Below are 11461 nucleotides of genomic sequence, written 5' to 3'. Positions count from 1 at the left end.
TTCTGCTACTGTTTTTGAATTTGGTTTGCTAACCAAATTATTTTTGCAGCTTCTGGAGATTAGTGTGGATGATAGATGCATTATTACAGGGCCCCACACATAATTCCAGAATTATCGGAGCAATAAATAATATGCATAGCATTTAGTTGCTCCAATTCAAATACTTAATGAATTCATTCAAAAATCCAGATATGTCCTAAAAATATGTGCATCATTTTTGGCAGAGGTATCCACCTTAACCAAAAATCATGAACTTTTCTCAAGGCATTTTGGATTCTTTGAAAATCATTTTAAGTTGAGCCTATTTGATTTAATTTGGTGCTAGGGTTTGTTCATCCCCAATTCAGATTTAAATGAAATTTAGACATGATGCAGCAACCAAGCTAGTCGAAGTGCATAGCAAGGCTAGGGACGTGACATTATGACCAGAGACGAGTCCGGAGTTCCGGTGACAAAGACGTCGTGTGACTTTAGGTCTATGTTCGGCTCCAACGCTATGGAATCTGCGGCTTCTGAGGTGGGGTCGAGCCACCCGTCCTTGGTCGGCGCAATATGCTCCAGATCTACGGCCAGAGCAGTTACAGGAGCAACCTCCTGGATGCAGCCCGATGACAGATTTAGGTTGTGTTCATCGGGGTGACTAGGAGCGGTCACCGCGGTCTCGAATCCGGTGAAGATCAAATCTCCACGGATGTCCGTGACGTAATTCAAGCTCCCAAATCTGACCTGATGGCCAGGGGCGTAGCTGTCGATCTGCTCCAGGTGGCCAAGCGAGTTGGCCCGTAGTACGAGGCCGCCAAACACGAAGATCTGTCCGGGGAGGAAGGTTTCCCCTTGGACAACATCGTTGTTGATGATTGAAGAGGCCATCAAACCTTTTGAGGACAACATAGTGGAACTCTCAATGAAAGCACCAATGTCGGTGTCAAAACCGGCGGATCTCGGGTAGGGGGTCCCGAACTGTGAGTCTAAGGTCGATGGTAGCATGAGACAGGGGACACGATGTTTACGCAGGTTCGGGCCCTCTCTATGGAGGTAGTACCCTACTTCTTGCTTGATTGATCTTGATGAATATGAGTATTACAAGAGTTGATCTACCACGAGATCGTAATGGCTAAACCCTAGAAGTCTAGCCTGTATGACTATGGTAATGAGTATCTCCCCTTCCGGACTAAGTCCTCCGGTTTATATAGACACCGAGAGGATCTAGGGTTACACAAGGTCGGTTACAAAGAAAGGAATCTACATATCCGGTCGCCAAGCTTGTCTTCCACGCCAAGGAGAGTCCCATCCGGACACGGGAGCAGTCTTCGGTCTTCGTGTCTTCACAGCCCATCAGTCCGGCCCATGGCTAACAGGCCGGACGCCCGAGGACCCCTTAGTCCAAGACTCCCTCAGTCTCCGATGCAAGAATCACTAGCATACATTTTCCTGTTCTACGTTACTTTGCAATATTTGCTAGTAGATGTTTAATTGGTCGTGGGAACAGTGGGGGCCTCAGTGCCCCTGGCCTCACCATCTTGCGCCATGCTTTACTCTGTGATAGAACCTTCAGTTTAGGCGCTATGGTTGCTAAGTGGTTGAGTCTAAACCATACAAAGGGCCCCATTCTTGGAGGTATCTTTGCTTCGCGCCTTGCTCACACTTTAATGTACCTATTAGGCATTATGAGAAAGAAGAAAAGTTGTTGCCTCCTGTTTTTCTAGATTATAAGAGTATTGTAGCACATGATTTTATTGTGAAAAATAACAAGAAACGGCTTAAGTATAATTTGATATTTGATAAAAATTATTGTGAGTTTATTACCTTGCCTGCGCCCTCTTTGTTCAACATATTTTCAGGCACGTACCTCATTTTGCCGGAGGCCATCCACACGTACTTGAGCGCGACACCTGCTCCAGAGCCTGAGCCCGAGCCACTGCTTGACCCTTATCGGCAGTCAGCTTATCAGTGGGATCCAGAGGAGATCGCCAAACAGTGGCACCCAGTGGACACTCCTCAGTACCCCGGAGAGAGCAGCTTCGATCCTTGGGCATAGACCAACTTAGGACAAAAGCCTAAGCTTGGGGGAGTACGTATTTCTCACCGACATTACATTCATGTTCACACACTCATTTTAGTTGCTGGTGCTCATACTTTTTCATTGCACTATCCATGCTAGTTTATTTTTCTTTTCTTGCTTTCTTCTTGTGTGTTTGAAAAACCCTAAGAAAAACAAAAAAAATTAGTTGTAGCTTTTGGCTAGTTTACTTTCCATGTTGGTAGTAGTAACAATTAAATGAAAACCCAAAAAGATTTCTCATTCTTCTTTTTGTTTGTTGGGAGCTTTCCTGTGTAAATAGTTTTATTTCCGTTCTTTTCTTTGGGGGTCGAGAGGAGAAGACCATGATGAAAATGTTGAAGTGGCTCTCATATGCATTATTGTTGATTTAACAAAGAGCCCATGTTACCTTGTCTTCTCCCTTGTATTAAAATGCTTGCAGATTTCAGCTTAGTCCAATTGCACATGCACTATTATTATTATCCACACCGTTCGGTCGTGCAAGTAAAAGGCAATAATGACGATATATGATGGACTGATTGAGATGAGAGAAGTTGGTATGAACTCGACCTCTCTTGTTTTTGTAAATATGATTAGTTCATCGTTCCTGATTCAACCTATTATGAATGAAACATGCTTGCAATGACAATTAGAGATTATAGTTGCTTATGCCATGCTTAATTAGCTAGGAGTTTATAATGGTTTACCTTGCGTGCCAACATGCTATTAAAATGGTTGTGATGTGTTATGATAGGGTGGTATCCTCCTTTAAACGATTCGAGTGGCTTGACTTGGCACATGTTCACGCATGTAGTTGAAACAAAATCAACATAGTCTCCACGATATTTATGTTCATGGTGAATTATATCCTACTCATGCTTCCACTTAGTGTAGATTAATTTTAATGCATGTTCATGACTGTTGTCGCTCTCTAGTTGGTCGCTTCCCAGTCTCTTTCAAGCCTTCACTTGTACTAAGCGGGAATACTACTTGTGCATCCACTTCCATAAACCCCAAAGTTATTCCATATGAGTCCACCATACCTTCCTATATGCGGTATCTACCTCCCGTTCCAAGTAAATTTGTATGTGCCAAACTCTAAACCTTCAAATGAAATTCTGTTTTGTATGCTCGAATAGCTCATGTATCAACTAGGGCTGTCTGTATCTTCCATGCTAGGCGGGTTATTCTCAAGAGGAGTGGACTCCGCTCCTCACTCACGAGAAAATGGCTGGTCACCGGGATGCCCAGTCCCATGCTCAAACCAAATCAAAATAATTGCAAACAAAACTCCCCCAGGACTGTTGTTAGTTGGAGGCACCCGTTGTTTCGGGCAAGCCATGGATTGATGCTTGTTGGTGGTGGGGGAGTATAAACTTTACCATTCTGCTTGGGAACCGCCTATAATGTGTGTAGCATGGAAGATATCGAGATCTCTCGGTTGTTATGTTGACAATGAAAGTATGCCGCTCAAAATATTATTTATCTCTATTTCAAAACTCGAGCCCCGGCACCTCTACAAATCCCTGCTTCCCTCTGCGAAGGGCCTATCTATGTACTTTTATGTTGAGTCGTCATCCTCTTATTAAAAAGCACTAGTTGGAGAGCACCGCTGTCATTTGCATCCATTACTATTAATTTACATTGAGTATGACTATGACTGGATCTCTTTTACCATGAATTACAATGTTTTGTCAGTCCTTGATCTTCAGAGGTGCTCTGCATTTATGTTTTGCAGTCTCAAAAAGGGCTAGCTAGATACCATCTTATTATATCATATTATGATTGTTTTGAGAAAGTGTTGTCATCCGAGTTTTATTATTATTGCTCGCTAGTTGATTATGCCATTGATATGAGTAAACATGAGACCTAAGTGTTATTGTGAATATGGTTAGTTCATAATCTTTGCTGAAAACTTGAATGCCGGCTTTACATATTTACAACAACAAGAGCAAATAGAGTTTGTAAAAGTTTTTCTTTATCACTTTTAGTTTGTCAACTGAATTGCTTGAGGACAAGCAAAGGTTTAAGATTGGGGGAGTTGATACGTCTCCATCGTATCTACTTTTCCAAACACTTTACCCTTGTTTTGGACTCTAACTTGCATGATTTGATTGGAACTAACCCGGACTGACGCTGTTTTCAGCAGAATTGCCATGGTGTTATTTTTGTGCAGAAATAAAAGTTCTCGGAATGACCTGAAACTTCACGAAGAATATTTTTGGAATTTATAAAAAATACTGGCGAAAGAATCAAGACAAGGGGGCCCACACCCTTTCCACGAGGGTGGGGGGCGCGCCTGCCCCCTGGGCGTGCCCCCCTGCCTCATGGGCCCCCTAGTGCTCCACCGACCTCAACTCCAACTCTATATATTCACGTTCGGGGAGAAAAAAATCAGAGAGAAGGATTCATCGCGTTTTACAATACAGAGCCACCGCCAAGCCCTAATTTCTCTTGGGAGGGCTGATCTGGAGTCCGTTCGGGGCTCCGGAGAGGGGAATCTGTCGCGGTCGTCATCATCAACCTTCCTCCATCACCAATTTCATGATGCTCACCGCCGTGCGTGAGTAATTTCATCATAGGCTTGCTGGACGATGATGGGTTGGATGAGATTTATCATGTAATCGAGTTAGTTTTGTTAGTGTTTGATCCCTAGTATCCATTATGTTCTCAGATTGATGTTGCTATGACTTTGCTATGCTTAATGCTTGTCACTAGGGCCAGAGTGCCATGAGTTCAGATCTGAACCTATTATTGTTTTCATGAATATATGTGAGTTCTTGATCCTATCTTGCAAGTCATTAGTCACCTACTATGTGTTATGATCCGGTAACCCCGAAGTGACAATAATAGGGACCACTCCCGATGATGACCGTAGTTTGAGGAGTTCATGTATTCACTAAGTGTTAATGCTTTGGTCCGGTACTCTATTAGAAGGAGGCCTTAATATCCCTTAGTTTCCAATAGGACCCCGCTGCCACGGGAGGGTGGGACAAAAGATGTCATGCAAGTTCTTTTCCATAAGCACGTATGACTATATTCGGAATACATGCCTACATTACACTGATGAACTGGAGCTAGTTCTGTGTCACCCTATGTTATAACTATTGCATGAGGAATCGCATCCGACATAATTATCCATCACTGATCCAATGCCTACGAGCTTTTCACATATTGATCTTTGCTTAGTTACTTTTCCGTTGCCACTGTTACAATTACTACAAAACTACTACTGTTACTTTTGCCATCGTTACCGTTACTTCCATACTACTTTGCTACTAAATACTTTGCTGCAGATATTAAGTTATCCAGGTGTGGTTGAATTGACAACTCAACTGCTAATACTTGAGAATATTCTTTGGCTCCCCTTGTGTTGAATCAATAAATTTGGGTTGAATACTCTACCCTCGAAAACTGTTGCGATCCCCTATACTTGTGGGTTATCAAGACTATTTTCTGGCACCGTTGCCGGGGAGCATAGCTCTATTCTTTGAGTCACTTGGGATTTATATCTGCTGATCACTATGAGGAACTTGAAAGACGAGAAAACCAAAATTTATCCCTCAACTACGAGGGGAGGTAAGGAACTGCCATCTAGCTCTGCACTTGATTCGCCTGCTGTTTTGAGTAAACTTGCGACACCTAAACCTGCTTCTGCTATTAATTCTGATATGTCGCATGTTATTGATGATGCCACTTCTGCTATGCATGATACTTATGATGAAACTACTTCTATGCTTGGTAATACTGTCCTATTAGGTGAATTTCTTGATGAACAACTTGCTAGGGCTAGAGAGAATGAAAATTTTGAAACTGATAATATTGATGAAAGTGATGATGAAGATTCTCCCCCTAGATATGAATTGCCTGTTGTGCCTGAGGGTTATGCTATGGATGAAGAAACTGCTAGAGATTTTCTTGCATGCAATGATAGATATGATCTTGAGAAATTATTAGCTAAGCTGAAGGAAAAATCTTTGAATGCTAGAATGAAATATGAACCTGCTTTTGCTACTTCACCTATCTGTATTTCCGATAAGGATTATGATTTCTATGTCGATCCTGACATAATTACTTTGGTTGAATCTAACCCTTTTTATGGCTATGAATCTGAAACTGTTGTGGCACATCATACTAAATTAAATGATATAGCCACCCTTTTCACTAATGATGAGAAAACTCGCTACTACTATATCCTTAAATTATTTCCGTTCTCATTAAAGGGTGATGCTAAAACATGGTTTAATTCTCTTGATCCTGGTTGTGTGCGTAGTCCGCAGGATATGATTTATTACTTCTCTGCTAAATATTTCCCCGCTCATAAGAAACAAGCTGCTTTAAGGGAAATATATAATTTTGTACAAATTGAAGAAGAGAGTCTCCCACAAGCTTGGGGGAGGCTTCTCCAATTACTTAATGCTTTGCCTCATCATCCTCTCAAGAAAAATGAAATACTTGATATCTTTTTTAATGGACTAACCGATGCTTCCAGAGACCACCTGGATAGTTGTGCTGGTTGTGCTTTCAGGGAAATAACTGTTGATCAAGCTGAATTTCTATGGAATAATATGTTGAGTAATGAAAATAATTGGACACTTCCTGAACCAACTCCTAAGCCAACTCCGAAGAAAAGGGGTATTCTATTTCTCAGTCCTGAAAATATGCAAGAGGCAAAGAAATCTATGAAAGAAAAAGGTATTAAAGCTGAAGATGTTAAGAATTTACCACCTATTGAAGAAATACATGGTCTTGATAACCCGACACAGGTAGTAAAGGTAAATTCTCTCTATAGATTTGATGAAGGTGATATTCCTCGTTATAAGTCTGCTAGCCAATGCTTAGATGAGTTTGATAATTTTATTGTTAAACAAGAAAACATCAATGCTTATGTTGGTAGACAATTGAAACGCAATGCTTATATGATTGAACACTTGAGTGATTATATGTCTAGAGTTAAAGGTGAACTTAAACTCATTAGTAAACATGCTTCTATGGTTACCACTCAAGTAGAACAAGTGCTTAAAGCTCAAAATGATTTGCTCCATAAATTAAATAATAAGAAAAATGACAATGCTGTTAGAGTTATGACTAGAGGGGGTAAAATGACTCAGGAACCTTTGTATCCTAAGGGCCACCCTAAGAGAATTGAGCAAGATTCTGAGAGAACTAATGTTGATGGACCTAGTCCTTCTAAAAAGAAGAAAAAGAAAAATGATAGGACTTTGCATGCTTCTAGTGAACCTGTTGTTGACACACCTAAGAATCCCAATGATATTTCTATTTCTGATGCTGAAACACAATCTGGTGATGAACATGAACCTAGTGATAATATTGATGATGATGTTCATGTTGATGCTCAACCTAGCAATAACAATGATGTAGAAATTGAACCTGCTATTGATCTTGATAACCCACAATCAAAGAATCAACGCTATGATAAGAGAGACTTTGTTGCTAGGAAGCACGGTAAAGAAAGAGAACCATGGGTTCAGAAACCCATGCCTTTTCCTCCTAAACCATCCAAGAAAAAGGATGATGAGGATTTTGAGTGCTTTGCTAAAATGATTAGACCTATCTTTTTGCGTATGCCTTTGACTGATATGCTTAAAATGAACCCTTATGCTAAATAAATGAAGGAAATTGTTACAAATAAAAGAAAGATACCGGAAGCTGAAATTTCCACCATGCTTGCTAATTATACTTTTAAGGGTGGAATACCTAAGAAACTTGGAAATCCGGGAGTACCAACTATACCATGCTCCATTAAAAGAAAGTTTGTTAAAACTGCTTTATGTGATCTTGGAGCCGGTGTTAGTGTTATGCCTCTCTCTTTATATCGTAGACTTGATTTGAATAAGTTGACACCTACTGAAATATCTTTGCAAATGGCTGATAAATCAACTGCTATACCTGTCGGTATTTGTGAGGATGTGCCTGTTGTGGTTGCAAACGTTACTATTCTAACGGACTTTGTGATTCTTGATATTCCCGAGGACGATAGTATGTCAATTATCCTTGGTAGACCTTTTTTGAATACTGCAGGGGCTGTTATTGATTGCAACAAAGGCAATGTCACTTTTCATGTTAATGGTAATGAGCATACGGTACACTTTCCGAGGAAACAACCTCAAGTCCACAGTATCAATTCTATTGGAAAAATTCCAACGATTACTATTGGATTTTTTGAATTTCCTCTTCCTACTGTCAAAAAGAAATATTATATTCTTATTATTGGGGACGTGCATATCCCCGTTGAGGTAACCTAGTGCTATTCGAAATTCTCCGGTTTCATGCGATTCGGAATGAGTTTGTTAACAAGACTTGATCAACCTTGTTAGTGGATTCCTTTTGATGAGCATGAGACGGCTGAAGTTAGAAAGCACAACTCTCTATACCCTCCTTTTACTTTCTGTTATTTAGATTAAATAAAGCAAAAATATTATTTTTTGTCTGTTTTCTGAATTATCCTTGCAATAAAAAATACCCCGAAAATAAAAGTTCTCCAAATGCCCTGAAATTGAAATATGATTTTTTCTAGAATATTTAAGAATATCTGGCACTGAGAACACACCGGAGGGAGCCACCACCTGGCCACGAGGGTCCAGGGCGCGCCCACCCCTGGGCGCGCCCCCTGCCTTGTGGGCCCCACATGGCCCCCTCCACTTATTCCAGCACCCACACACTTCGTCTTCCTCCAGAAAAAATCACCCACAACTCAAACCCGTGTTCTAGCTCGTTTTGCTGTGATTTTCGATCTCCTTGCTCAAAGCTCCACTCACAAAACTGCTTTGGGGGATTGTTCTTCGGTATGTGACTCCTCCAATGGTCCAATTAGTTTTTGTTCTAGTGCTTTATTTATTGCAAATTTTTGCTGCTTAGGTGACCCTGTTCTTGAGCTTGCATGTCAAATTTATTTGGTCCCAAGTAGTTCTAATGCATGATATAGTCTCTAGGCACTTGTGGGAGTATTTGCTATCAATCTTGTTGAGTTTAGTTCACTTTTATTTTGAGTCACGAAAAATTTCAGAAATGTTTCAGAGAAAGAAAATGATGAAGAGATTGTTAAGAGGCTCTTCGAGCCAAAGCTCGAAGGATAAGCAAAGTGAGGAGGATAAGAAGCCCAAATATAATGTTCCTCGCACCGCGGAAGTTCGTCCGTGTGAATGGCCTTGTGATGAGTTCTTGAGAGCAGCCGAGATTCATGATGATTTTTATTATTTGGCTGAGAATGCAGGCCTCACCGACTTCCTCCGTGACCAGTGCGAACAGTATCTCCTCCTCACTAATATTTTTGTGCAAAATTTTCATTTCCATGCTAGGAGATCGCCACCTTCGGTGGATTTTTATTTATATGATGATCTTAAGGAGATGTCACTGTATGATTTTTGTCAGGTATGCAAGATACCTTTTGAGGGCAGCATAGAGGAACCACACCATAATGATGTAGAGGGATTTATTAATGAAATTGCTGTAGGGGAAACGAGGAAGGTCTCCGATGCAAGAATCACTAGCATACATTTTCCTGTTCTACGTTACTTTGCAATATTTGCTAGTAGATGTTTAATTGGTCGCGGGAACAGTGGGGGCCTCAGTGCCCCTGACCTCACCATCTTGCGCCATGCTTTACTCCGTGATAGAACCTTCAGTTTAGGCGCTATGGTTGCTAAGCGGTTGAGTCTAAACCGTACAAAGGGCCCCATTCTTGGAGGTATCTTTGCTTCGTGCCTTGCTGCACACTTTAATGTACCTATTAGGCATTATGAGAAAGAAGAAAAGTTGTTGCCTCCTGTTTTTCTAGATTAGAAGAGTATTGTAGCACATGATTTTATTGTGAAAAATGATAAGAAACTGCTTAAGTATAATTTGATATTTGATAAAAATTATTATGAGTTTATTACCTTGCCTGCGCCCTCTTTGTTCAACATATTTTCAGGCATGTACCTCATTTTGCCGGAGGCCATTCACGCGTACTTGAGCGCGACACCTGCTCCAGAGCCTGAGCCTGAGCCACCACTTGACCCTTATCGACAGTTAGTTTATCAGTGGGATCCGGAGGAGATCGCCAAATAGTGGCATGATACGTCTCCAACGTATCTATAATTTATGAAGTATTCATGCTATTATATTATCCATCTTAGATGTTTTATATGCATTTATATGCTATTTTATATGATTTTTGGGACTAACCTATTAACCTAGAGCCCAGTGCCAATTTCTGTTTTTTCCTTGTTTTTGAGTTTACAGAAAAGGAATACCAAATGGAGTCCAATTGACGTGCCAATTTTTGATGATTTTTTATGGACCAAAAGAAGCCCCTAGAGTAAAAGAGTTCGGCCAGAAGAGTCCCGGGCTGTCCACGAGGGTGGGGGGCGCGCCCACCCCCCGTGGGCATAGGCCCCTATCTCGTGGACGACTCAGAGACCCCCCTGACGTGAGACCTACGCCAAAAATTCCTATAAATACAGAAACCTCCAGAAAATAACTTAGATCAGAAGTTCTGCCGCCGCAAGCCTCTGTAGCCACGAGAAATCAATCTAGGCCATCTCTGGCACCCTGCCGGAGGGGGCATCATCACCGGAGGCCATGGAGGAGGATCTCGGAGGGGCCATCATCACCATGAAGGCCAAGGACCAGAGGGAGAAGCTCTCCCCATCCAGGGGGAGGCCATGGAGGAGGAAGCACAAGGGGGAGAACCTCTCCTCCTCTCTCTTGGTGGCGCCGGAGTGCCATCTGGAGGGGAATCATCGTCGCGGTGATCGTCTTCATCAACATCACCATCATCATCACCATCCTCATCTATTTTATGCGGTCCACTCTCCCGCACCCCGCTGTAATCCCTACTTGAACATGGTGCTTTATGCCACATATTATTATCCAATGATGTGTTGCCATCTTATGATGTTTTGAGTAGATATCCTTTGTCTTTGGGTTGATTGATGATCTAGATTGGTACGAGTTGTATGTCTTATTTTGGTGCTCTCCTATTGTGCCCTCCATGTCGCGCAAGCGCGAGGGATTCCCGCTGTAGGGTGTTGCAATACGTTCATGATTCGCTTATAGTGGGTTGCTTGAGTGACAGAAGCATAAACCCGAGTAAGGGGGTTGTTGCGTATGGGATTAAGGGGACTTGATGCTTTAATGCTATGGTTGGGTTTTACCTTAATGATCTTTAGTAGTTGCAGATGCTTGCTAGAGTTCCAATCATAAGTGCATATGATCCAAGAAGAGAAAGTATGTTAGCTTATGCCTCTCCCTCATATGAAATTGCAATGACGACTACCGGTCTTGTTAACAATTGCCGAGGATAATTCCGCATACCGACCCATCATTATTCCACACTTGCTATTTATAATATTTTGTAATATATTCTAACTTTATGATAACAGCACCTACTTTTATGTTTTAGCTCTCCGATATCAT

This window comes from Aegilops tauschii, chromosome 3 (genome assembly GCF_002575655.3).
Source record: "Aegilops tauschii subsp. strangulata cultivar AL8/78 chromosome 3, Aet v6.0, whole genome shotgun sequence".
Classification (NCBI taxonomy): domain Eukaryota; kingdom Viridiplantae; phylum Streptophyta; class Magnoliopsida; order Poales; family Poaceae; genus Aegilops; species Aegilops tauschii.
This window is presented reverse-complemented; position numbering follows the sequence as displayed.